The following is a 26759-nucleotide window of genomic DNA, read 5'->3' on the forward strand; positions in this document are numbered from 1 at the left end:
TTCATGATTGACAAGTTTTCTTTAAAAAATGAGAGTGGCTAGAAGGAGAGGGAGATAATTAATCTGCCCTCGCCACCTTCTTTTTTTCAAGTGTGAAATACACGTGGCAAGAAGAAGACGGATCCACCCCAGGACGACTCTAGATTCCTCCCGCAATGACGTGCGCGCGGTTCTCTGTGTCACAGGCGCCCCGGGAGCGGGTCGTGTTGCTCTCGTGTTACCGTTACTTCTTAACGCGTGGCAACGCGCTTGGTCACTTAGCAACTTTGGGAACTCACATTGTGGGAGTGGACACACTAATTCAAGTTCAGGGATTCTCCTTGTCAGTTTTACCCCAAACTTTGGAGAAACTCAATCGTAAAGGCTGAGGCTCTCCTGGGAGGCATTACTCTGATGTTTCCAGTGCTTGGTCTATTCCTTGATCTGCACGTAGTTACAAAATGCAAGTGTATTTCCTCCTGCCCCGGGTCAGGTTAGGTGCAGGTCGGTGGAATCCTCTACTCTGAAGTTGAGAGTGGGAGGTGGAAGGAGAAGGCTCAGAGCGCACTAGTCTCTCTGCCACGCTTCCAAAGCCAGGTCTGCGGGGCCCGGGACACTAATTCTCAGCTACCCCCTGAGGGGGTACGCTCGGGCGCCCCAAGAGGAGCCACGCGCGTTTGTCTGCCCCGAGCGCGCACGCCCCAGCCCGGCCGCCACAGGGTCCTGGAAGCGAAAGGCGCCTGCAGGTTCGAGGGGGCTGAAGAGCCAGAGCGCGGCTCCGCGAAGGTCGCGGGTTGGATGCTCCAGCCCGCCGCAGCCTCCGGAACTTCACGCTACCCCGGCGGGCCTTCTGCACGCCCGGGGGGCTGGGGCAGGGGAGTCGGGAGCGCGAGTTTCGGAGGGAACTCAAGTGGAAAGTGACAGCGCCTTGTGGAAAGCAGTAAACTTTTATTTTTCTCCTAAACAAACCAAGTCAAGGCAAGGGTAGCGTTCAGCTGCTAATCTGAGGGGAGAATGGAGACAGAGGAGAGTAACTGTGGGGTGTGGAGCCCTTGGGGGCCTCCAGGGTCCGTCCCTGGCCGGTGTGCGCTTGTTGGAGGTCCTGGTGCTTGAACTCGAGGGCGGACACTTGTTCTAGGACAGTGCCAAGGTGGGGCTTGTAAGGAAGTCTGGGTGTTCAGAGCCCCCTCCCCTGTCCGAAGGTCATTTGCGCTTTTCAGTCTCGGACGTGAGGACACTCTGGAGGGGAAGGCGAAGGTCATTTTCAGAGGCTCTGTAAAGGACGAGCCTCCCACCGGGGGTGGAAATCCTTAATTACACCCTTCTGCCTCGGAATCCGTCTTCCCGGCAGTGTCTTGCACTCCTACCTCCTCGGGTGACTCAGCTGACCTGAAATGCCCACCCCACGGAAGATCAAGAAAAGTAGTTTTCTAAGAAGGTTAGAGGTTTTGATTACACAGAGAAGTGTTTCCACTTAGGTCCAAAGCAATTACCCGCCCCCTCCCCCTGCTCCTCCTCCCGGCCACCAGGAGAAGAAAGGGACAGACCCCCACGCACGTACCCCCCGCACTTTGTTGGTGCGTGTGAATTTCAATTGGCGCTGTAAGTTCATTAGTGTTTGCAATCAGCGGCGCGCAGACTCCTCATCAGAGCCGAAAGCCGGCAAGAGCCATTCATCAGCGTGAAGTGTTATTCATGGATGACCCCTAAATCACTGCAAGAGTAGTAGATGCCCTGATTGGTCACAGCATGGGAGCCTCGGTGCTTTCCCGTCCCCGATGCGGCCGGGAGGAGGGAGGGAAGGAGGGGCGGCGGACGTGGTTCAGTCCGGCAAATCCCATTTGACAGAAAAAGGCAGTAAACGGGGAATCTCTTTTTTTTTTTTTTTTTTTTGAATAAAGAAGAAAAAGAAATAAAGTACCTGTCATCTTGACAAGTGGCGGAGCGGAGGAGTCAAGGATTATAAATGCTCACAATCGAGTCCAGCGCGCCCTGTGATTGGGCCTTCCCGCGATCTGCACTGGGGGAAGCGCATGGTAGGCTCCTCTCCTCTGCTCTCTCTCTCACACGCACGGACACGTGTACGCGCCCGGTCTCGGGCACACTTGGCCCGGCGCGTCCCCCGTCTCACAATTAAGGTCCTGGATGCTGATCCCTGGCACAGCGCCCTGCTTGCCTCCTCACCTTCCCCGCTTCCTCCTCCTCCTCCCTCTCCGCCTCCATCCTCCCGCGCCCGGGCCGAGAACCGAAAACTCCGGCCCGGCCTCAGCAGCCGAGGAGGAGGCTGGAGTGGGCCGGCGGGAAGGGAGAGGGGGAGAGCGCGGGGGAGAAAAAGAAAGTGAACTCATTGGCGCTCCGCGCGCGCTTCCCTCCCCCGCCGTGTCCCTTGCTGCCGCGGCCGGGCGGTGGGCAGGGAAGGAAGTTGTAACACTTGCTGTTCTCCCCCCTCCCCATCTCCCCCACTCTGCTGCCTCGGCGGGGCCCCCTCCCCCGCGCCCGGCTCCTTTGAATTTGGCCAAGTGCTGTGTGTGCGCGCTGCTCGGGTGGACGCGGCGGCTGCGGCCGGGTAGCGAGCCGGCGGCGCGGGCGAGCCGAGCGCGGTAAGTGCGGCGCCGCCGCCGGCGCGCCCTCCTTCCTTTCTGGGGTCCTAGTGCCCGGGCCGCGGCGCCGGGAGCGGGCGGGCAGGAGCCGGCTCCGACGGCGCCGCGTTTCCCCAAGCCGCTCTAGGAGGCGGCAGCAAGTTGGCCAGCCCCGGTGGCCCAGGAGCATCTCCTCGGCGGGCAGGCTCTCCCCGGGTCTGGCCTCCCGCTTCCCGGCCTCCCCGTCCCCGCCCCTCCCTCGCTTCTGACACCTCTGGCTGCCAGCTCAGGTGGGAACTTCGCCGGTGCCTCTCGCCCGAGGAGCTGGGCACCGCACCCCCGTTCCGAGGAGCCCCGGGCTCCCCGAGAAAGGCAGCCCAGAGGCTGGGCGCTCAGTGGGGGCAGGGAGTCCAGCCCGTCTTGCTGTGATCGGGGTGATCCCCAGTTTTGTGGTGGGGCGCCGCGTCTTCTGAGAAGGTGTCTGACAAGATCCTGGGGGCTTCCAGCGAGCGGGAAGCCCTAAGATGTCACCACTTTCCGGGGAAGTGGAAACGAGGCTTCTCCAACTCCCAGGCAGCCAAGTTGAGAGGGAGTGTAGGAAGGAGACGAGGGGCCGGGGTGGTGTGGGGAGTGGTGGATCTCGACTGAAACTTGATCTGGGACCTCTGGATGGGGCTGGAAACAAACAAATATCCGGAACTGGGCATTTAAAAAATTACAGATTTATGAGTCTGCAACTCACTCTAAGTCTGTATCGTGTTTAACAACCGATTAGAAAGAGCTTCAAATGTTTTAGACGGAGGTGGGTTATGTCTGATCTCTGCTGAACACGTTATTATGCGGTTTGAATTCCATTCTTGCTGCCTCACCTTTAAGGTAGTTGTAATGGTAACCTGCTACTAATTCTTATTACGGAGAAAGGGTAACAAGTAATTCTACCGTGTAATACAGCAGACACGTTTGTTTTCTGAAGTCATTATAATTTAAAGCTAGAGAAAAGTTTCCAGGTACTTTTGGGTAAGGGCGATGGAATTGAAAAACTGAGAGCTGTACCAGCACTTTTTACAAGGCCCTAGACAGCTGGGATCCCCGAGAACAGGACTGTCTCTTCATAATACTCTATTTCTTATCTTCTGACAATGTATTTGTCAAACATTTGTAGGCTCTGGCAGAATCCACTGGGTGGTCTTTTCACTGGAAATAGAAATGTGTTCTCTGGCATTACCTTTCCCTTCTGTTGTCAAAAGGAAAAAAAAAAAAAGACAGGACTGGCATCTTTGCAAAGCTTGGAAGAGTACCCCAAAAGGTGGTATTGCAACTTACAGAACTTGGTGATTTGATTCCTTTAGTGAATTTCTTTAAAATGGGATGCACGTGCTCCCTCCCAATTGCCTACCTAGAGAACTATTTGTAGTCTTTCTAGTATATTAGGAGCAGAGTTTAGAATTAAGAGTAATCGTATAATTAAAATTCATTCTAGATTTTAATATTTCATTCGAAACAAAAGATTTTACAAATACACCAGCGGTCTTGCTTTGTGCCTTCCTGAATACGTTCTTAATTGTCTAAAACTTCTAGCTTGTATTTCCTAATATGTGAAATTCGTGTAAGCCTTGCAACTTTCGATTTGTGATTCTAAATGCAGAGCAAATATTTAATTCTTGCTCTAAGAGTGAGAGGTTAGTTCAGTAACAAGACTTGCTAATCCTACTTTAAAATGTCATGGCATTCACAAATTATTCCTAAATTCTTCAAAGATAGGGGTTTATAATGAGTTTAGTTATTCTATTGTGTATTTCAGGATTGTATGTCTCTTCCTGTTGCATTTTCCTTAGCAATTTTGCCTTTTTTCTTACATGAATTTTCATATTTCTCTTACTCAAAGGTACTATTTTTTTCTAGTAGAAAATACATTTTATTTTAGATAATTTTAAAAAGAATATATATTGTGAAAAAAGTAGTTCCTTTGAGTTAGACAAATATATTTTTACATATACTATTCAATTTTTATGGAAGATGTATTTATACCTAATAACTATGCCAGTGCTTATATATTTGAAAAATGTATTAGTATCCTGTGCCAATAGCATTAATGTTAGCAACTCCTAGACAAGAGACTATCCACCCTAATGAGGATTGCTTATTTAAAATAAAGCAGATATATTTATAGTAGAATTGTGACTAGTTATTTTTCCGAATTGAATCATTTTGCATGGCTGTGTTTATTTTCTAGAAGGAAATGTTTTAGGGAAATTATAGAGGCTTTTCTTACTCTGATCTTGTAGGCGTGTCATGAGTCTTTTGGTTAGAAAAGGGAGCCTGCTTTATTAGGGTAAAGACAAAGAAAGATACGGATGCTTATCTTTGAATAGAAGAAAGCACCTCAGTAGGTGAAAAGTTTTAAATTTATTCGGAAAGAAAACCTAGCTCAACAGTAATAATCCAGTTAGCAAGCTCAAGCTAGTCTTTCTTAGCTCTGCTTCTGAGAGCCAAGAGTAATTATTCTCTTTGTAAAGAGTCAAGCAAATAAGAAACCAGATAAAACTGTATGGCTGTCATTGTGGGTAGAATGACCTATCAAAAATACTTGGTCAACTCTGAGCTTGATGTACTGAAAGTGATGTTTTTGCAATAGCTGTAAAAGTAGGTTTGGAAATGCTGAAGTTTATCCTGCAGTGGTAGTAGGAAATCAGTCCAGATGATGGTCACAGTCTGATATAAAAGTGCCATAAAGACTTTATTAGTTTATTAATATTGATTATTTTAATAAATACATTACTTCCTTTCTATTAAACTTTATTTCACCCTTTAAAAATTTGATTTCTGGGTGGCTGAGGAATGTCATCAAGGTATAGTCTCGTGAATCAGTGTATTCAGCAGCGTGAATGAATTGTCTGCCTTTTCTTGAAGATGTGCTGTAGAAACCTGTTAAGCATGTTCAATTACACGTTGCTTATCTACCCAATGTTTTATTTCGTAGTCGGATGTCCGTTTCAACTTTCAGGACATACTTTCTTTACTTAGATTGAGAACATTAGCAAAGAATACAGTAATTTGCTAGCAAACTTTTACTCTGATCCACAACCAATTGTACATCCCTTTGAATTTTCAGTTAAAGTTGGTGTTCATATTTGTTTTATAAAGTGGAATGATGGTCCGGAGAAGAATTGAATTTTCAGTTAGAGTCAATGTTCATATTTGTTTTATAAAGTAGAGTGATAGTCCAGAGAAGAATTTAACAGGCATTCAGGATAAGGAAGTGTACTGAGAAGCTAGTATAATAATGCAATGCTACTTAAAAGTTTCAACAACTAAGCCTTAAAAATTATGTCATATAAGCTTCTTTTAGAACACATTTAAAATATAATTTTGGAGATATCAGCTGTTTTAAGAGTCCTGATGGAAATTTTGTGCTTAAAAGAAATAAAAAACTTAGTTTCAAAACTGATTAATTGTTGTGTCTTATAAAAACTGATTTATTTCATACTTTTTTATACCAAGCATTACCATTATGAAGCTCTCCTTCTAATTGAGATTAATGTTTCTGAGCAAAGAAGTGGTTTGGAGGGCTGCATTCATTTTGAGTGCTGTTGTAATCAATTTTAGATACAGCATTCCACAATGGATCAGTTTGTATCCAAACCTGCCTTATTATGTAGAATTAACTTGTTGGTGATTGATAGTAATACTTCCACATCTTGAGAAGTCATTTGTTTCCAAACAAGTGTGATGGCTTGTATGAGTTTCACAATATTGCTTCTCATAATTAAAACATCCTTTTGGGGACTTCATTTGAACTTTCTCTAAGAATAATATAAAGCATGAGGAAGCAATTCATTAATACATTTTCGACTAAAGTAGCCTTTTCCCCCCAAATACAGTATGCCTCAAGGTGTATTTTCTTGTGCATCAAAGGGTTTTCTGGTCTTTTGAGTCATAAATGGTGAACATTAGACATCTAGGTTATTTCCTTTTTTGTTTATATCAACAGTCTAGTTGAGTTTTTCAAGGATTTCTTAGAATTATAGATCTACATGTTATGTGTGTGTTATAACTTTATTTCACAAGGTGGTAGGGATAATCCTGACAAAGAAAGATAAAGCACGTGGAGGTAATTCTTTATCGTCTTCGGAAACCTGGAAAGATGGTGAATTAACGTTATCGTCCTTGCTGTGATGTTTGCATTTGTTTCTTAATTGTGTCTAGTCGGCCTCAGCTTTATCAGTTTTTTATTCTCTTCTGAAAGACCCTGTGAAGATTTTCCTGGGTTTTGGTGCATGTTGCATGGCTTACTATGATCCATGCTTATAGTCTCAATAAAATAAAATATTAAAAGCATAGAATATAAGATTAATATAGATAAGAATTCTAGTACAGCCTTAGTGTATAGGATTTTTAAATAAAGATGTGACTGCTTTATAGTGCATGTAAAGTTCCCACAGTGACATTGTTTTTGTTTTCAGGAAAAAAAGACTTGGTAGGAAATATGTTTATTGTATTTTAATTTTCTTCTCTGTAATGATAGATTATTTACATTGAATTAGTGTTTTTCTGGTAAAAACATTCATTTTAAACAGTTTTAAATGCTAAAATAATGCACTTAAAATGCCATTTTAAAGTGTTATTTTAGCCAACCATTAGAATACAGACTATCAAAATGCAGAAACATGCTCTAAGGCATCTAGATGTTTCCTACACCAAAATGACGATAAGATTCATTCATTTGAAAGAATTTTTTTTATGGCTTTGATCAAATAACTCAGGTGACTGGGTAGTTAGAACAGCTACATAGAATTCTCATAAAAAATGGTAATCCACTCAAACCTGCTCCTTTCTCCTTAAATAAGTCACAGTGCAAATTAATGTCAGTATCATAGAATGTACTCATAAGTCGTACAAGTAAATGATTGAAACCATATCATAGATCGTATAATAATAATAATAATGAGACTTTACTGCCCTGTTGATACCCTTGCAGTCTTAGAAGAGTAGCCCTGGAGTGGCACATTTCAAACAAGTTTGTGATAGGTGGCAGTCTTAACTGGGTTCCATGACTTCGATGAGCTAGTAGATGGCTCTGATGTGTTAAGGAGTATATGTAGAATGCAATGTATCGTGTTACCAAACTATGGTTACATTCTTTTTTTGTGTGTTAAGTAGTTGATAATCACTTGTGGAGATATGACAGTTTAAAAATCATTTTCCCCACATTAAAGTTCTCCAGCTTACTCTGGAGCATGCAAAACAGAGATTATCCCTTTTGAAAATGAAGAGTTTTGAGAAAAACAAGTGCATATATTCACACTTGTGTTTTCATGTTCAGTTACATGAAAGTTATTGTGTCATGCTGTGTGTTGGTAAAGTGTTTCTAAGTATTGTGGAATACTTTTTACTTCTATTAGACAAGTTGAGGAAGAGGGGGGAGGATGTGATTTGGTTTGCCCTGGTAGGGGGGAGGATCATATTATTTAATAATAATCAGCTATATTATAACTGGGTCTACTGGGTCTCCGACTCAAAACCAAAAGGCGATAGAGAGAGAGAGAGAGAGAGAGAAGTGGGAGAGAGGAAGAGGAGAGAATATGAATATGAATATCTTTTATAAAGAGTGATGGTCCTTTGAGCATTTTCTGTGGGTAGTAGTGTGTTTGGTAGGAAAAGCAATCTAAAAGGGCAAATTTGGTCACTTAAGTTAATTGAGTAAGTGCGGAAGAAAATTAACTTCTGAATTTTTTCACTTCTAAGAATGTGCATTTTAGATCCGTGCATGAGAATATGAACATTATTGTTTTTTAAAATTAATCCAAGAAATTCCAAATATTGTATACTGTTCTTCATATTGATGGAGAAAAGAAAATGTATTAACAGCTCTATTTTATAGGTATACTTTCTTTGTATATGGGACTGAACAACAACTTATAATTTTAAAATTATAAATTTTATATAGAGACTTAAAAAAACACTCCGATTATTTTAAAAAATCATTTACGAGGTAATGTACAATGTCACTTATCTTTGAAGATAAGGCTCATAATCAATATATTTTAGTCATTCTGTCATTTCTTCCATTATTAGTTACACTTGCCAGAATTATTGTGATAATTCCTCTTCAGATTGACATAATTTAGGAAAAAATAACAGCTTGGTAATGACTATCTCTCTTCAGTCAGATTCTGAAGCACTTCTGGATAGGAAGATCATGTGAATTTGTGGTCCCCGCTTTCCCTGGAAAAAAAAACAAAAACTGTTCTTTTAGTAGAATGGATTATTTCATCTGGAGTTAAGTTTAGCTCAACGAATATTTTCTAATTAGAATTGTGGACCCCCTATCAGAGTGAGGAGGTGCAATATCTTTTTGATAACAGGGGCATTTTCAAAGAAGAGGACCTTACTTCCTCAAGAGTAACTCCAGCATCCCTGTCGTGTCCAGCATTTGGCTTCTGCACTGGAGTGGTATCTTAGGAGAGCTAATGTACTTGGACTGCACTCTGGAAGGTATGTTATGCAGAGACTGATAAGACAGGATTGAAATTAATTTAATTTATAACAAGAAATGCATGAAGTATTTTAATGAGTTTGCATGAAGCACATGCAAATATGTTAATATTGGGGTATGTTTATTTCGGTAATTATAAAAGCAAGGTATATTAAAAAGTATACTTATTGTTTCTTCTCAGTCTACCAAATGCTCTTTTAGAGTGTAACATCTATGCTAATACTGTTATCAGAGAATTTAGTATTTGTCAACATGTAGGTGGAAAAAATTGGCAAGGGACTGATTCTTTTAAATAGCTCAGAAAAAAAAAAAAGCTGGCACAAGGCTTGTCATTTAAAATAATTATGAAAACCAGGAGAAGCCAGCTGTAAATTTTATTTCTTTCAGAATTTATAATAACTTCCAGCTAAAGAAAGCTGTCAGTCCTATAGTTCTTGAAGAACAAATCTGTGACTTTTTTCCTCTGAAGAACCAAAAAAAAAAGCATCTTGAACAGTGTTATTACACTTTTCTGCATTTATAAGCAAAAATGAAATGAATAATTGAAAATGTAAACTTTTTTCACTTACATTTTGTGTAATTATGAGAATAATAAATATAGGCAAAAATACTGCAAATAACAACTAATCTAGTAATTTAAATAAATATATAAAAGTGACTTACTGTAATATCATAAAGGAATAAAAGCTATAGTGTAAACAGCCTTATTTTATCTCTTGATTGTCACAAAAATAAGGCATTCTTTTTACAGTGATATTGCTGAATTTTATGATAGTGTCAGTAAGAGTTGGAGAATAACATGAAATAATCAAAATAACTGAAATATTAATCCTCTTCATCTTCACTAATACTTTAAGAAACATTCCAAAAGAATTAGAAAACTTTTGAAAATAATTGTAGCATCTTGCAAAAAGGGAATGTACTTGTTGCCTTCCAAAGCTATTGATGAATTTGGGTTCAGAAAAGGGTGAAGGTTGAAGAGAACTTCTGCCAGGTCATTTTCCTTCAAATTAAAACGGAACAGACATTTTCCATCTATAATATATTTCTAAGTTGATATTTCTACTATGAGTTAATTTTCAATTTATCTTTCTCCCATAAAGGTGCCAGCATATTTAATGTTTAAAATAAACTTCAATATAAATGAAAAGTAAAGTTATTACTTATAGGTAAGGTGTACCTGCCAAACCAGCATTGAATCCTCACTTTCGGAGTAATTTTAATGCTTCCATATAACTTTTTTTTGCCAAATATGAATAGAATATCCTATTGTGTGTTTCCCGTGATTAAAAAATTAAGTAAAGCAAAATTCTTTCTTAGTGGTTCCTTTTGTCCTAGAATATACAATCGCTGAATGAGACGACTCTGGCATTACAAAAATTTCTATAAACAATGTTGACGTGTTACGTTGATTTGCCAGTAAGGGTTTTCTCTTTAATTGTTACTAATTTTAAAAATTACATGTGTGGCAGGGACTTTGAATCAATACTTTACTAAAGAGAAATACTTCTTTAATGTTTTCTATCCAGTGCTTTGATCATGATATAATTTTCTGTATTTTAATTTGTATGGTATTAGGAGGTATAGTTATGTATAGTGTTATAACTTTAAAGGAAAATAAATCATTGCAAGGATGTAATTTTTAAATAAATTTATTTTTTCTGTTCTTCATGTAAGGATTTGAAGCACAAGGCCCTCTGGTTAAAAATGCAGTCTCAAACAGAAAAGTTCTCATATATTTTTTCAAATTCAAATATTATTTTACTAATGATATATATAAATAAACCTTAACAATTTAAATTATTTACACTTATGACTTTGGCCTTTTATATGTTTCCACTAATCAGAACTTCAGATTTTTGATTATATAGACAATATGCTCTATAGTCCGTGATTAATGAATTTAAAAATGTTAGTAATCAAAACTTATGCTAACTCCAATCTAAGTTTTTAAAGAAACCTAAAAGGAATTAAGATGATTAGATAAATCTGGTGTTCTAGAAATCATAAAAATACTTTAATTTAATGAATATTCTGTTAGACACTTCGAGAATATTATTAATACATATGTTTGCAATATCCACACAGTTAACCAAAAAGTTATTTACTAGAAAGATGAATGATGTATTTATGTTATTATCCTTAAGTCATACAGCATGCATGCATTTGTAAAATAAATGTTACGTTTTAAGATGCATTATTTATTGATATTCTGGTTTAAAGTAATCTCAGTAAAATTCATATAATCTCGCATTTCATTTAAATATGATGTTAGCAAGTTGGGTCAACCCTCAGTCAGTGTAGCCATGACAGAAGTCTAATCTCTTTTTCTTCAAGTTTTATATAAAGTCTGCACCTTCCAATAAAATAGTTCAACTCCACTGTGCAGGTGTCTGCTGTCTTTGACAAATGAGAGATCTGAAGGAGAGGACCGAGTGCTTGTTTTATGAGATGCCATCAGTTCATTCTCCTCACATCATCTGATGAAAGTGGTTTTTAAAAACTGTAGTGTACTTCAGATAGGAATTTTAGCATATCCAGTTTGGTGAATTTTATATTTAGCCATCAGCAGAGGATAATGTGAATGACTTAAATCATTAATGTAACACGCATTTCATTTATATGTGATATAAGGTATACGAATTCGTTTTCATTTATATGTGATATAAGGTATACGAATTCGTTTTCATTTATATGTGATATAAGGTATACGAATTCGTTGTATAATTGCCACTTGAGTTTTGAAAAATTTAAATGTTGAAGAAAGCAGAGTATTAGTAGTTCCCAGTCTTGGAAATTGTTATTGTAAGCCTTCTAGGGACTGTTTTATTTTTTATTATTTTGTTTTTACCTTTTTTAAAAAAATCAGACCTTCTGGGGTATTTTTTATCATTTAATTTTAAGTCTGGAACATAACCATTTGATTTAGGAATATATGTAAGTTATTAGTGCACATAATGCATTTTTTCCCCCAAAGGAAAGTATCTCAAGGCTTTCTGGGTGAGGTTCTGGTTTTTTAGGATTAAGAACATTGGTATAAATGGCTAATTTTGGTGGAAGAGTGTTACATAGTTTTTAAGTCCTTGTTATTACTTTTAAAAGAATATCCCGTAGGGAATAGGAAGCTTTGTGGGTAAGCTGCCACTCTTTGGTGAAGGATTATGCATTCTCCCCTAATTCTGTGATCCCAGAATCTATTACACAATAGTTTTATCAAGTAGCACTAGACTAGCTTGCCATCATTTCATTTCCTTTAAAAGTTAATTGGTTCCTCTCCTAAATCTAATATTTATGTAGAATTTTAGTCTAAATATATATTTGAGGCGTTAATAGATTCAACTCCTAAAATCCAGAGGTTAATAATTTGATGCAAGATAATGAAGCCAGAAAAGTTTTGAAGGATGCTTTTCCATTATACCAGAAGACCAGTGAATTGATTATTGCAGAGTGCTCGGTCCTTTAAGTGGTTTGCCTAGTCAGTGAAGTTTGCTTGGTCCGTGGCCTGACTGAAGTTCTTTGTAAGCTTTTCCATGTTAGTAACATTGAGAGTAATTTAAGAAAGAAATAATAGCATATAAAAATGAAGCTGTCACATATTATGAAGGTTAGTTAATTTTCTGCGAACGTGTATGTAAAATAGTGAGCATATTATAGCATACTGTGGTCATAGATTTTAAAAAAAAGATATTTTGTTATGTGATTATATTCCCATTTAGAATGACCAACTCCTTGCAAAGCATTAAGAGTTTGACAAAAGTGTATGTTGTGTTCTAACGAGACCTCTTTTGGATCAAAGAAATATGTTAAAAATTGAGTGGTCGTACTGGACAACTAGTTGTACTTAGAGTTATTTCACTTTTCATTTAGTCAATGTCAAATAGAAGACAATTCATCCTATTAAAAATATCAAATATTGGTTAATTAAGACATTTTAATTGTAAAACACGTGTTGCCACATAAAAAAACATAATTTTTATAGACAGTTTTTCTTAATAAGTAGGTTCTTATTTCTCAGGCTACTATCTTCTTAAAGTTTAAAAAGAGTAGCAAAGTTTATTATAAAAATTGCAAAGTGAAAAAGTAAGTAAATATTTTTGCAATTTAAATAATTCAGGTTTTTCTGTAATTATTCATTGAAGCATACTGTAAACTTCAAAAGATGGCTCTTTATAATATTCATATTCCTGTTCTGAGTTATTATCCCCTTAGGATTTTATATATACATATCTATATGCATTGTGGAAGATATCTGAATCTAAAAAATTGTTTTCTATTTTTAAATATTGAAAATATTTTTAAACTATTTTAAAATATTATTTTTTATGATCACTTTAGTATGACAATTGATTATTCAAACTTTCATGAAGGATTCTAGACTTTCATAATTGGTATAAATAAGAAGTTAAAAAATAAACAATACTACCTAGAAACTAGCTAGGTGTAACCAAATTTCAATTACTTTATAAGATTTTTAGAAGAAGAAGAATTTCAAGCAGACCTTAAAATATTTTATGTAAATATTGTCCAAATTTTCAATTTATTACTGGTAAAACACAAAGTTTAATACATTTTTAAATAATTGTCTGATTGAAAAACATTAGTCACCATGTTTCCTATTTCTAATTCTTAGACTATATGTGTTTTAATTTCGTGCATAAAAGTAATACGGATTTAGAATATTGAAGAGCAGGTTTTCCTTCTATCTTTCATCAGCTCTGAGGCTGAACCCTTACAATCCCCTTCTTCATTATTCTAAGCCACTATCAGATTCTAATCTTTGCTGTCTCCACAGCTGTTTGAGGACTTTTTTTGTTGTTGTTGAAAATTTAATTACAAATACATGTGTTTTGTGCGCTTCACTTTCTATAAACATTGATAAATGAAGGTTAATGGAGAGCAAGACTGTGCTGTGTATAGGTCCATGGATGATTCTATTAGTTTTCAAATCATCAAATCATTATGTCAGTGGTTATTAGGAAGAATTGCAAAGATTAAAACACAACTTTGGCTTCACTGATACTGAACAATAAAAATCACTGAAAATTTAGTAATTTCTCCAGAACCAGTACATTTTTACAGAGGTAAACACCACCGAATCAAGTGCTTACACGTTTCTATGGGTCATTTTTCTAAAGTGATGGTCATAATTTAAACTCCAAACAAAATATGATAGTTTTTTCCCCACTTAAAAAAAAACCATTAGAATATGATATTGCAGAGAGAAATTTATGAATCCCTTGCATTTATTTTGATGTACCAAGTTGGAGAATGATTGATGTCCCATGGGCCCTTAACAAATATACAGTGATTTAACCTTGTAGAAATTAGAGAGAAAATTTAGAGAATTTTAGAAATTTAGAGAAAATTCAATGTATTTGCTTGCATTAATATTATTTATAGAACAAAATTGGAAACGCTAGCTATATATAAACCTTATGAAATGTTAAATTTGTCATCTTTTAAGCACGGCCTATCTTCTTTATTTACAATATCTCTCTTTTATAATATCAAAATTTTTTTCCATGTCTGTCTACCATAAGATTGGCTATCTCTAGGAATAAGTAAAGGTACTTTCTGAGATTAGAAAAGTGTAGAAAATTATTGGGTTCAATACCTACCAAGATGTTGCATATAAGCACAATTTTTATTTTCTTCTTGTTTGAGATTCTAGAGAATATCTGTTGCCTGCTGAAAATTCTTTGGAGTACAGGAAGGCGGGATGAGGGGTCGGATAAATCAGGCTTCTTTTGGAGAAGATAGACCTGTACATGGTATATCACTATTCTGGTCCTTTTTATGTGAACATGTGATTGTGGGAAAAGGTATTCAAAATGTAAAGCCAAATATGAAAAATGCTTTAGTTTCAGGGAAGCTTTTGAGAATTGTTCAGGGGAAGAAATGTACTACTTACCAATCAAAACTTGAAATTTTTCCCCTTTTATATTTAATATATTAGAAATTAATAATGAACCACTGCCATTGAACCTATAAAAATTATGAGGCTATAAGGGCCAGCCTGGTGGTGTAGTGGTTATATTGGTGCACTCCACTTCAGTGGCCTGGGGTTCAAGGGTTCGGATGCTGGGGGCAGACCTGCGCACCACTTATCAAGCCGTGCTGTGGCAGGTGTCCCATATAAAGTAGAGGAAGATGGGCACAGATGTTAGCCCAGGCCCAATCTTCCTCAGCAAAAAGAGGAGGATTGTCAACAGAGGTTAGCTCAGGGCTAATCTTCTTCACCAAAAAAAAAAAAAAATTATGAGGCTATCTATGTACATGGCATAAAGCTCTGCCCTGATTTGAAGGTCTGTATTTTTGGTGTGCACCTCATTTACACAGGCATTTTTCCTCTCCCAATTCATTTAAATCAAACTCCACATGTTTTGTCAGTGTTCTTTGTCCAAGGGACTGTGTTTTGGGGAAGATTAAAGAAAAAAGACATGACCTCGGACCCCTAGGAATTTCTCACTCCTAGTTGAGGCGTGCTATAAAAGATAACTGACGTTCATTAAGTTTATTAAGAAAGCCAAAAGAGGTCATGGAAGAATTACTACTTTGGTCAAATTGTACTCTAATAGCCCATGGATCTTTGAAATTCCAGAGAACTGGAGGCAGTACAAAAACTAAGGCTTCTAGCATTAGAAGCAGCATACAGACATTAGCAGTGCCTTGAAACTCTATGGGACATTGAGAGGACCTGAGGCGGTAACCACTAAAAACAACAGAAGTGCCCTGGGGCTCACAAATGTTTAAAAGGATAGATAGCCAAGTGAATCAGAACATATGCCTTACACTTCTCTGCTCCACACATGCATGGCCATGATGCCCAAGAAGATGGGGCATTGGAAGCCAGTGACCTGGGAAGAACAAAGGTTGACCATTTGCCTCCTTCCCTGCGGAATAACTTGGCAAAATGTTGATGCAGCTTGCCCATAAAAGCCCTGTGAAGGCGGAGACGCTCCTCCCCTATTCTCAGTGCAGCCTTGGCTTCTAGCACTGTGCCTGGCCCTGAGGAGTCCATCAGCAGATAATTGATGCGGGGGTGAAATCTTCCTTCACTCCACATCAGTGTCAAGTGTCCTCGCTAGAAAATAGATCCTTTCTACAAAAGGTTTGTGGCCTCTAGACTTAGGTCATCACCTAGGAGCACTCCAGTTCTAAAAGTGTATGATTCTGTTATTTTAAGATTGCCTATGATTCATGTTAAATATATAGTGCCAACAAAGAGTTGTCAGCATTTAGATGAGAACCAAAAATATGGCTATAGACTGTAGATCTCTGGAAAAGGACAGGAATTGACATGGAGAGGTAGGGGGATTCCAGGAGAGGGAAACAGAATGAGCAATGGAGAGATCAATGAGAGCAAACCCAAATTCATAACCAGGTAGCAACAATGTGGCAGGTAACATAGGTGAATGAAATTGGCCAGGTTATTTGCATATTAAATTTTTACTTCTACACAGATATGTGTTCTCTCATATTTCTTTTTTTGTGTGTGTGAGGAGATCACCCCTGTGCTAACATCTGCCAATCCTCCTCTCTTTTTGCTGAGGAAGACTGGCCCTGGGCTAACATCCGTGCCCATCTTCCTCCACTTTATATGGGACTCCGCCACAGCATGGCTTAACAAGTGGTGCGTCAGTGAGCGCCCGGGATCCGAACCTGCAAACCCCGGGCCGCCGCAGCGGAACGCGTGCACTTAACCGCTTGCGCCGCCCGGCCAGCCCTTTCATATTTCCTAAAATAAGTAGTTATTTTTGTCTTGTTTTTCTACTTTTGAAAGATACATGGGTACAGAGAAATGTTTCTTTACTCTTAGAAAAACAATGGAGCAAGTTTGATAATAAATGGTGTTGACATAGCCTCAGAGTCAGAGACACAGGGGGTGATGGGGACTGTGAACTGAAGGGCACAGGCTTCATCTAAAAGGGGACACCACATCTCACCTCTAGACCAGTTGTTGCCATGTGGAGGTGAAACAATGTTGCCAGATTGTGAGATTTTTCAAGAAATGCCAGAAGATGAATTATGTGAAATCTCTAGATTTTTAAATGTTGGCTCATTAAAAAAGAACTCACACACACACAAAACACACAGATAAAGCAAAACACGTCTGCAGGCTGGGTTTGGCAGTTGGGCCACCAGTTTGCAACCTGTGATGTAGATGCAGGGATCTGCATTATGTATTTGGGAGACCGTGGGTGAGCAGTAGGGATGGAACAGAGGATCCTCCCGTGGAGAAATCTGTGATGAGTTTGGAGAGAGAGCTTGGGTCCAGATTGTGGATTATCTTAAATGTCATCCTCTTCTACCCATTTTGGAGAAGAAAATGTTTTCAGTTTGCAGTACACTTTTTCCTGCTTTAAAACAGAAAGCCAGGCTGCCAGCAAGCCTTCTGTATGCATTATTCATGCCAAGGCAGGAAAGGGTTAAGGAACAATAGCAGTCACAGCCTCTTTTGCCCTTTCACGAGCGAGCAACTTCAGGTCCATCTCTCCTTATTTCCATCTTCTTCCCATCAGAGACTGAATATGCTAGGTTCTTGACACCCTTAATACACCTATGATTTGGGGGGAACTCCAGTAGTAGGCTACAGCTAATGTATTTTTTTGCTAGCATTTGAATATTATCTGAATCCAGATACTAATTCTATAAGAAAGAAAAATCCAAAGTTAAACATGACGTACTGGATTAGGTCATACCCATTACATTAACCGAGTGAAAAGAACACCAAAATTCCCTTGCATACTGTTTTTCCTTTTTTTTTTGTGGTGACTGAATTGGGCTCTGGAACTAGAGAAGTCTGCTCAAATCCCATTTCTGTCAGTTATTTGCTGTGTACCTTGGTAAAGCCACTCTATCTCTGAGCCTCATCTGAATAATGCGATTGGTGATAATGGCTGATGACATTGCTGTAGTTGCCAGGAGCCTGGCACGGTGCCCTGCACACTGTGGATACCACAGTGGTGCTGGCTTCAGTCATTGGAGTGGTTGTCAGTGGCACTTTATAGTGAACATCACCCTCACTAGCATAGCTTCATGTGGGTTTGGAGCCAAATTTGGAGACCAAAATTCAAGTCCTAACTGTGCCACTTGGTTACTTGAAGCTTCGTAAAATTGAGATGCTAACATGCCCGCCTGTGGGCTGGTTGTGAAGATGAAATGAGCTAACGCATGAAGAGGGCTTACATAGCATCAGGTACGCAGTGAGGGAGAAATATTGTGTGTGAGTGTGTACGTACGTGCATCAGGAGAGTGACACACTTCTCCAGCAGTCCGACTCCTGCAGCCTTAGCTCTCTAAATTAGGTAAGAATAACGAAAAAGCAGTCACCGAGTTTCTTCTCTTTATTTGGGCCATCACCTAGAACCTTACTTTGAATTAATGAATAATTCTTAACAACACTGGGTCTCTGACTCTCCAAGTTACCGATTATGAGTGGTAAGTTCAAGGAGGGGGAGCTGAGATGCCCTGTGCAAGTCTGGCCCTTGGAGAGCCAGCACAGTGACAGCGTGTAGTGTCCTATCCAGGGAGCGACCTACACAGTAGCAATGGTTACAGGAGTGAAGGCTCCTAACGTTGGTCCAGATCATTTAAAGAAGAAAAGAGGACAATGTGTGTGATACATTTCACAAATATTTATATGAAAAAGGTGAAAAAATTTTTGACATTCCAAGGAGTATAAGATGTATCTTTAAAATTTACTTTAAGACACATCTCCTAATGATGTCTGATAACTGAGATATTTTATGGAAAAAAATTATCGTGACAGGGTCAGCATTTTAAGCATCTTTTTTTAAGAAATGAAAATAAACAGTTGCTTTTTTCCACATTACTATTGGAATGACTTAAGTATATACTATTTAAATCACAATATCTAGAGATTGCAGGAAATTTTCCGTGAAAATGTTGTGCCTAAATATACATATATTGATATATTAAGTAGAAATAATTACAAAATAAACTTGAATATGGTAAAAATGTTTCTATTTTATGAACAGAATTACTTATCATTTGGATATATCTTGTTTGTTTCTTTAAAAAAAAATGTATGATAGAAAACGTATCTGCGAGCATATTAGTTAGCCCAATGGATTTCTTAATGTTTTGCTGAAAAGCAAATTTTAAACATTTGTCTGTGAAATGTTAGTTGGCTGCAGCGGAAGGTAGCCTCTTGTGTTCTTTTTCAGTTCTCTTGTCTTTATTAAGTTATCATTTATTAAGCATCTGTTATGAGTCCAACATTGGTTTAGGGTCTGTGAGAAAGGGGTGTAAAAATGAAGACGTATAATTCAGAAGTCCCAAAGAAACATATAATTAGACAGCAGTACTAATAACATAGAGCTAGAATTGAATCTGAAGATGTAACACAACCTGTATATTCCACAGGAACTCAAGGAAGAGGGAGGAAGGGGGGAGTAGTTCGACATGACCTCAACTTCATCATTTCCAAGACAGTATACTTGATCGCTTTTCTCTCAGCCTTGAGGAGCAAAGCTGCCCCTTCTGTATGTGCACCATCATCCTCTTTGATCACACATGCTAGAAGTTTAAGAGCCATCTTCAAGACAGCCCCATTCTTCACTACTCACGTCTAATGGGTCATCAAGTCCTACTGACTCTCCCTACGCTGAGTGTCTGCGCCCACCCCTCCTTTTCATCTTCACTGCCACGTTCCTAATTTCCGTCCTCAGCATCCCTCATCTTGATGACTGCAGATGTCTTCTGACTGGGCTTCCTGCCGCCGGTCTCTCATCTCTCCAATCCACTTTTCTAGATTGCCCCCAGAGAGAATTCTTGCTAATATCGTGATTCCATCATGGCAATCTCCTCATGAACTCACAGTGGCTCGGCTCCCCTTTATCTGTAGGATGAAGCCCAAACTCCTTACCGTGGTAGTTGGGGTATATTCTTCATGGTCTGGCCAAGATCCTGCTGACCCCACCTCCCAGTGGGTCTCTCGTGCACGGCATCGTCACAGAGGTTGATTTACTTACTCTTTCCCCAAGCACAGGACAAGTCCTCCCCCTTCTGTATCAGGTTAAACGTTCTCTGTGAAAACGTTCCTGATTCTCTCAGTAGACTTAATTGTTCCTCTCTCTCTCTTGCTCACATACTATTGTATTTGTAGGTCTATTTATCATTTACCTCATCCTGCACTGTCTTTTAGTTTATTAGAATTAAAGGTTATAAGAGTAAGAAGGAATTTAAAGATCATACAGGTGAAGCACCTTGTTTTCCAGAGGGACAAAGCTGAGGCCAGAATACATATGCAGCTGTACCCACTGTCTGCTTGTCAGTCATCCTGGCATCTATCTCAGCAGCATTCCCCGTGACGCTCTGGCTTCCCTTTGCTCTGTGACACTTCTCACACATTTCTTTGCCTCTTAGCAGCTCCCTCTTTACTGCATTAGTGTCTTGTGCTCTTCTAGTTGGCCTGAAAATACTGGAGTTCCTCAGAAACTAGCCCTTAGACCTTCTACCTTCTCCCCCAACCCTCAAGATATCGTAGATTCTTGTGGCTTCACTGTTCACCCATAGACAGATAGTTCACAAATATTCCACTCAAAACTTCTCCTCTTAGCTCAAGATCTGTGTATCTAGGGGGATCTTATAATTTGTCATCCAGATAGGGATAATTTGAGAGTGAAAGTGGGCACTAAATGGCAGGGTGCCAGCACAACTAGCGTAAACTGGGATAGTCCTGGGCCAACAGATCCCTATGGTCATCTAGGTATATTGAACCATTGACATATGCTCTTGGATGTCTCAAAGGCTCCTACAGCTAACATTTGATCTGAACCTGTGATCTTTCCCTGAAAACCTCAGCCTCTCCCAGTGGGTCCAAACTCAGTGAATGATGTGACTATCCTTCAGGTTATCAGGCCAGAAACCTTGCACGCATCCTTGGCCATTTCCTTTACCCCACTCCCTATATCCACTTCATCACAATGTCCAGGTTATTTTTATTTTACTTTCTAAATACCTCTCAAAACCATATTTTTCTTTTGTCTCCACCACTGCCATGCTAATCCAATTCCCATGACACCTGGACAGGACTTCCACAGCAGTTTCCTCATTGATCCATTGACATTCAGTCTGGATCCCTCTCCAACTCATTCTCTATATCACAGCCAGAGTTACCTTTTAAGTATGCAAAAAGGATCATATCATCCTTTATTCAAAACAACACATAATACAAAACTCCTTATTATGTCTTTCTTTTCCACTTAATTGTAAAGCCCATACAGCTGGGGACCTTGGTTTTGTAACAGCCAACCAACCAAATTGATCAAATCTTTGTTTTTATCAGTAGCATGACATAGCACCTCACACATAGTCCTTGATAAGTACTAATTGGTTGAATAAGTGAACAAAAGAGCCAGGATTCTGAAACCTGACTTCAGACTACTAGTTATGGAGTTTCTGTATTCTTTTTTCCCCCGAAACATTTGAACCCTCTTGAAGGTGGAGGCTGTGTCATTCTGTAATTTACTATTCTATTCTTTCCCATTTAGGAAAATGGGTTATTCCCTCTACCCTTTGTTTATTCAGTACTTTTCAGCCATAGCTACACCTTAGAATCACCCAGGGAGCTCTCAAAAAAAACAGTGCCAGGATTTCACCTTCATCTAAATCAGAATCTCTGAAATTAGGACGTGGTTGTAATCAGTAACTTTAAGAAGCCTCCCAGTGTTTTTAATGCACAGTCAGGTTTGAGTCAGGTTTAAACCACTGGTTTAAATCTAATCATCCTTCAAGTCCCATCTCACACACCATGTCCTCCAGAGAAACTCATGGATCCCTCATTTTTTCTTATGATTTAGTAGCGTGCAGTTGAGCTGTGTTATACAGTCAAGACTTATTTCGTTATTTTAGGATTTCCATTCCTATGTTGTAAGATCCATTAGGGCTGAGATTATATTTAGGAAGTTGCTGACACCTGAGAAGTTACTTTATAATTTTCTTTTTTTTGACCGATGTCCACTTGTCATTTTGCCAAGACTTAGTTAATAAGCAAGATCAGTCTTTATAAACCGACTTTGGTTGGTGGCTGTCTCTATGGTTGGACATACCAGCAAACTTTTCTTATCTATTCCATCTTATTCCTGACCCTCTTGTAGCTGTCCTAAGCCACTTGGTCAACCAAGGCCTAGATACACATGGCCAGGCTAGGCAGATGCCTCCTTATGCTACTTAGAAAACCAATTTTCCGTCCGGATCTCTGAGACTTTTAGGAAATATCTATAAAGCTGCTATGTATTCCTTTAAGATTTTGTTCGGTTGTTGTGGCATGCAGCACATTGAATAGAAACCTAAAATGCACACTATTTAACCCCTCTTTCATTCATTCTTTGAGATGGGGCAGGAGCAGGTGTAAAAGCAATTTCTTAAATGTATGCATATGTTTATCGACCTGGTTACTCCACTGTCTCATTGGTAAAAATCATCAAATTTAGCGTAGTTGTTTTGCAAGGATTTTTTCCAAACAGGCATAGTAAAATAGCAGGTTTTAAAACAGTTTCTTCAGGCTCGGTTGCAATTTTCTGCAGGAAACTAAAAAGGCAGATAACTTCACAACACCTTTTTCTAAAGTCGTTCTTATGGGCTTCAGTGCTGATGATATAATTGAGGGAAGAGGGAAGAGGTACCTCCTTCCCCCGCCTGCTTCTGCCATGAGATGGAAGGATAACGACACCTCCTAGTCACAGCCCTTCAGCACAGATGAATCTTGAAATATCCTTTTTAGTGGTATCATCGCCTCAAGCAGATTTTGCCGTCATTTTGCAGCTGCCAGGGGATTCTTTGTGGCAATTCACCCCAAACCACAAAATATTTAGCAAAAATGCCCATAGTATGGAAGTAATATTTTGAGTAGTGTTATGATGGATTTCGAAATTTATTCCTAACCAAATTTCTGCTGCCTTTTAAAAAAATCCAGATGTTTATGCATGTGTAATTATTTATGATAATTGTTAAATTGTAGTTTCTTTAAGACTTAGAATATCATAAAAGTAAAGAGAAAAAGCAAGCTATATTTACAACTTTAGCTAAGTTTGTTTTGTGGATGAAATTCTGTGTTGCATTTGAAATGGGATTATGAAAGCGAGCTACCTATAAAGTGGAGCTAATCGAATGCGGGTTTTGGTGTGTTCGATGGTTAGCTGTGGATCCTGAGATGCTAAGTGTACTTCAAGTTCAGTATTTATGTAAAACCACGAAGATACCATCTCACTGTGTAATCCTTGCTGGGGCTCGGGCTGACTGACTACAATGGCTGGCATTTTCACTGTTCTCACACTTATAAAAATAAAATCAGAAAGCATGAGAGGATACAGAAAGACATCTGGTAGTACAAAATGAAGACATTTATCAAAAAGAATGCCTTTTTTCGTTTTAAAAACTACAAAAAGTTTGTTTTATACAATTACGCTTAAAAGTAGAAATTTCACATAATGAGTAGAAAGGTGAACAAACAACAGAAAGTTGAATATTTTCTTTTTTATTTAATAGTAGCTTAACTTCATTTCTCTGTTAAATGTCTTGCCTCGATACATTGTTTATGCTAATTCAGAGTCCAAGTGTATAATTAGTTTCAGGAAGTATATCACAGTGGTAAGATTTGATAAAGAATGGGAATGACATATTGAGGAAAAAAGAATTCTTGTGCTTACCTGTGTCTTTCAAAGAAATGATTTATTACTTTCCTTGGAGAGCTACACTTGTTTTATGATATAGAATATCAGTCACTGCATTAAATTGGGATATTTTCATAATGATATTTAGTACAAAGGACAAGCTTGAATGTCCATTCATGCTGTTACACCTCTCAGTTAGAGCTAGGTGAGTTACATATAATTATAAATTAAAGAGACTAGATTCAGAAGCCACACATGAAATTAACATCATCTTACATTTCTCTTTCACTATCTGTAAATGTCTCTGTTGTTAGTATATTGTAGTGTCTAACCAAAAAAAAAAAAAAAAAAAGAGGCATCTTCATAAAGTCAATACGCTGTATGTAAAAGTTTAAAATGTGACTTTGTGTAATACAAATTATATGTGTAAGAGCTTGCTCTAATTTTTTTTATTTTTATTTTTTTTGTGAGGAAGATCAGCGCTGAGCTAACTTCTGTGCTAATCCTCCTCTTTTTGCTGAGGAAGACTGGCTCTGAGCTAACATCTATTGCCAATCCTCTTCCTTTTTTTTCCCCAAAGCCCCAGTGGATAGTTGTATGTCATAGTTGCACATCCTTCTAGTTGCTGTATGTGGGACACGGCCTCAGCATGGCCGGAGAAGCCATGCATCAGTGCGCACCTGGGATCAGAACCCGGGCCGCCAGTAGCCCAGCTCTCTCACTTAACTGCTAAGCCATGGGGCCGGCCAGAGCTTGCTCTAATTTTGGTAATTTGTGTTAAATTTTCTTCTCTAAGATGATACCTCTTTTAGTGCCGCTGATCTATCAAACCATTTTATCTTTTCATTTCTGTGGGCAATTTTTCATTTATTATGTGTTCTGAAAAAGAAACACACTGTGTATAATTATTTATTATATTTGCGCAATTTTTCAGAACATTTGTTTATGTGTATATTTACAGGCTTAAAAATTATTCACATTGTCCACAGTGATTAAATGAGAATTACATGGGGGAAAAATATATATATATATATATACACACACACACACACACAGAAAGTATATATATATATGTAAAAGTATATATACACTTTTGTGTTGATGACTTTCATCTCCAAAGATCTGAACATTTAACTGCCATTAATCATTGCTTCTTTAAAATTAATTAGATTAGATTAATTCATAAATCAAGTGATTTTGAAATCTGCAGTCTAGCTAGTTAGGTTGGTTAATTTTGTTCCTTTAGATAGATTAACTGAGTACAAAATTTGCCATGTAGCATTTCAGAAGACCCTGCCAATTCTTCCATCAGTTTTGAACATTTATTGTAAAGATCATCTTAAACTCTAACGGAAAAGACACCAGGATTCCACCAAAAATTCAAACAAAAATCTGCACCAGGAAAAAGAAAGAGTCTCTTGAGATAGATTGAATTTTTCTGAAGAGAAAAATATATAATTTACTACCATCTAAAATATTAATGAAGATATATGTGAGCGGCTTTTTAGAGGAGAATTTATCTTATATTTATTATCAGAAAATGCTGTGCATTTAAAATCTTTCTTTCGTCCCAATCAGACAGAATTTCCAGTAATAATGCAAAACTTTTGATTCTTGACCATTTTGTTTACCAGATATCTAGTATGCGATATCTCTACTAAAATAATAACTTTCAGTGTAATTTACACTAGCGTTTGTTAGCAGCAAAAGACCTCTCCGTTGAGGGTTAAGAATATTCAATCCTTTAAAGCTGACATATATAACGTGTAGCTATGTCAGCTACAGCTGTTTCTAAACATCAGTAACAAAATTATAGACAGGTTTTGAAGCTTCTGTGGTGGGAATGAATACATCTGAGGATTCAACTTGCTGACAGTGTTTATGTAATTTAATCTTACCATCTGGTAGAAAGTAAACATTTTTTATAAAATTAAAGTTTATAAAGTGAATCGCTTACACTTTGCAATTGTTGTGAATGACAAATTTAAATGTAGTTTCATGAAAAATAAATGGAGATTCTGTATCTACTATTTTGAGATGAACACTGGATTGCAATTGTAATGGTTCCTTAAACAGTAAACAAATGGGTACTTTCATCTCAGCTAAAGATTCTGCATTTCATGCTTCTTGCATTCCTCTAAGATAACATGCACGTTTTTATTATATCTATTTTACACAAAAGAAAACAAGACTCAGCACTGTTGCATGTTAGTAATCTCAGAATAAGTGATGTCACAAATAAAATACCATGTCTGAACTGAAAATAAATGATTTCTTCTTTGCATTTTGTAGCTTTTCCGTAACATAGTTACTTTATACAATATGCATTTAGTTTTGTGAATTATTTGGCACAATCCAGTGTGTTCACTTTGCAAGTAGCACCTTTCTCTTTCCTTAGAAGTCGGCAAATTAGTAGATTTGTGAAACTGACAAATTAGTCTACAAACCCTGCCAAGTTCAAACTTTATAAATCTGACCTAGACGTTTTACTTGAAATAAATACACAGGCTGATAGACTCTCGTGTTTATGGTTGCACCCTGTGTTAAATTGAAAGTCTACGCTCTGTGTTGATGTAATAAAATTTAATTAGTTGTAAGTCAGGTTTTGGTTTAGTAGTAATTAGTTTAGTGCATAATTATTACATCTAATAGCAATCTGAAATCTGCAAGCATTTTGATCTTTTTCCAAGTTAAAAAAAAAAACCTCTGTTAAGATTTATAACAGAAATAGCAATAATAAAATCACATTAGCTAATTTCATTAGACAAATTATGGAAAATGTTAAGTGGCTAAGTAAAATTCCAGTGATGATGTACATGTGTCATATTGAGCTAGTACATAAAATATTTTAAAGTGTTTTTTCTTATTAAATTTAAAGCAATCTAATGAGACTTTTGATGTTTCTTACTTTTTGAAATGTATTATCTGTAATTCTACATGACAAAATTTAGTGTTATTCATGTAAAATCTATAGTAGGAGGATCATCAGGGTCGACACACTCTTTACAAATCAAGGACATTTTATGAATAAATTTGAAAATTACCTTTAATTCATTGAGTTCTGAC

General features: G+C 38.1%; 1 protein-coding gene across 3 annotated transcripts in view; it reads left to right on the plus strand.

Annotated features, from left to right (window-relative positions):
- The first annotated feature begins 1856 nt into the window (after positions 1-1856).
- The window catches only part of TENM3 (teneurin transmembrane protein 3), a 598785-nt gene continuing 573882 nt past the window's right edge, over positions 1857-26759 (plus strand). For all 3 annotated transcript variants that reach the window (XM_058524938.1, XM_058524939.1, XM_058524940.1), the window contains exon 1: positions 1857-2015. The gene's annotated coding sequence lies outside the window, so the exon portion shown is untranslated. The remainder of the gene's footprint in view (positions 2016-26759) is intronic.

The sequence above is a fragment of the Diceros bicornis genome, chromosome 29 (assembly GCF_020826845.1).
Source record: "Diceros bicornis minor isolate mBicDic1 chromosome 29, mDicBic1.mat.cur, whole genome shotgun sequence".
Lineage (NCBI taxonomy): Eukaryota > Metazoa > Chordata > Mammalia > Perissodactyla > Rhinocerotidae > Diceros > Diceros bicornis.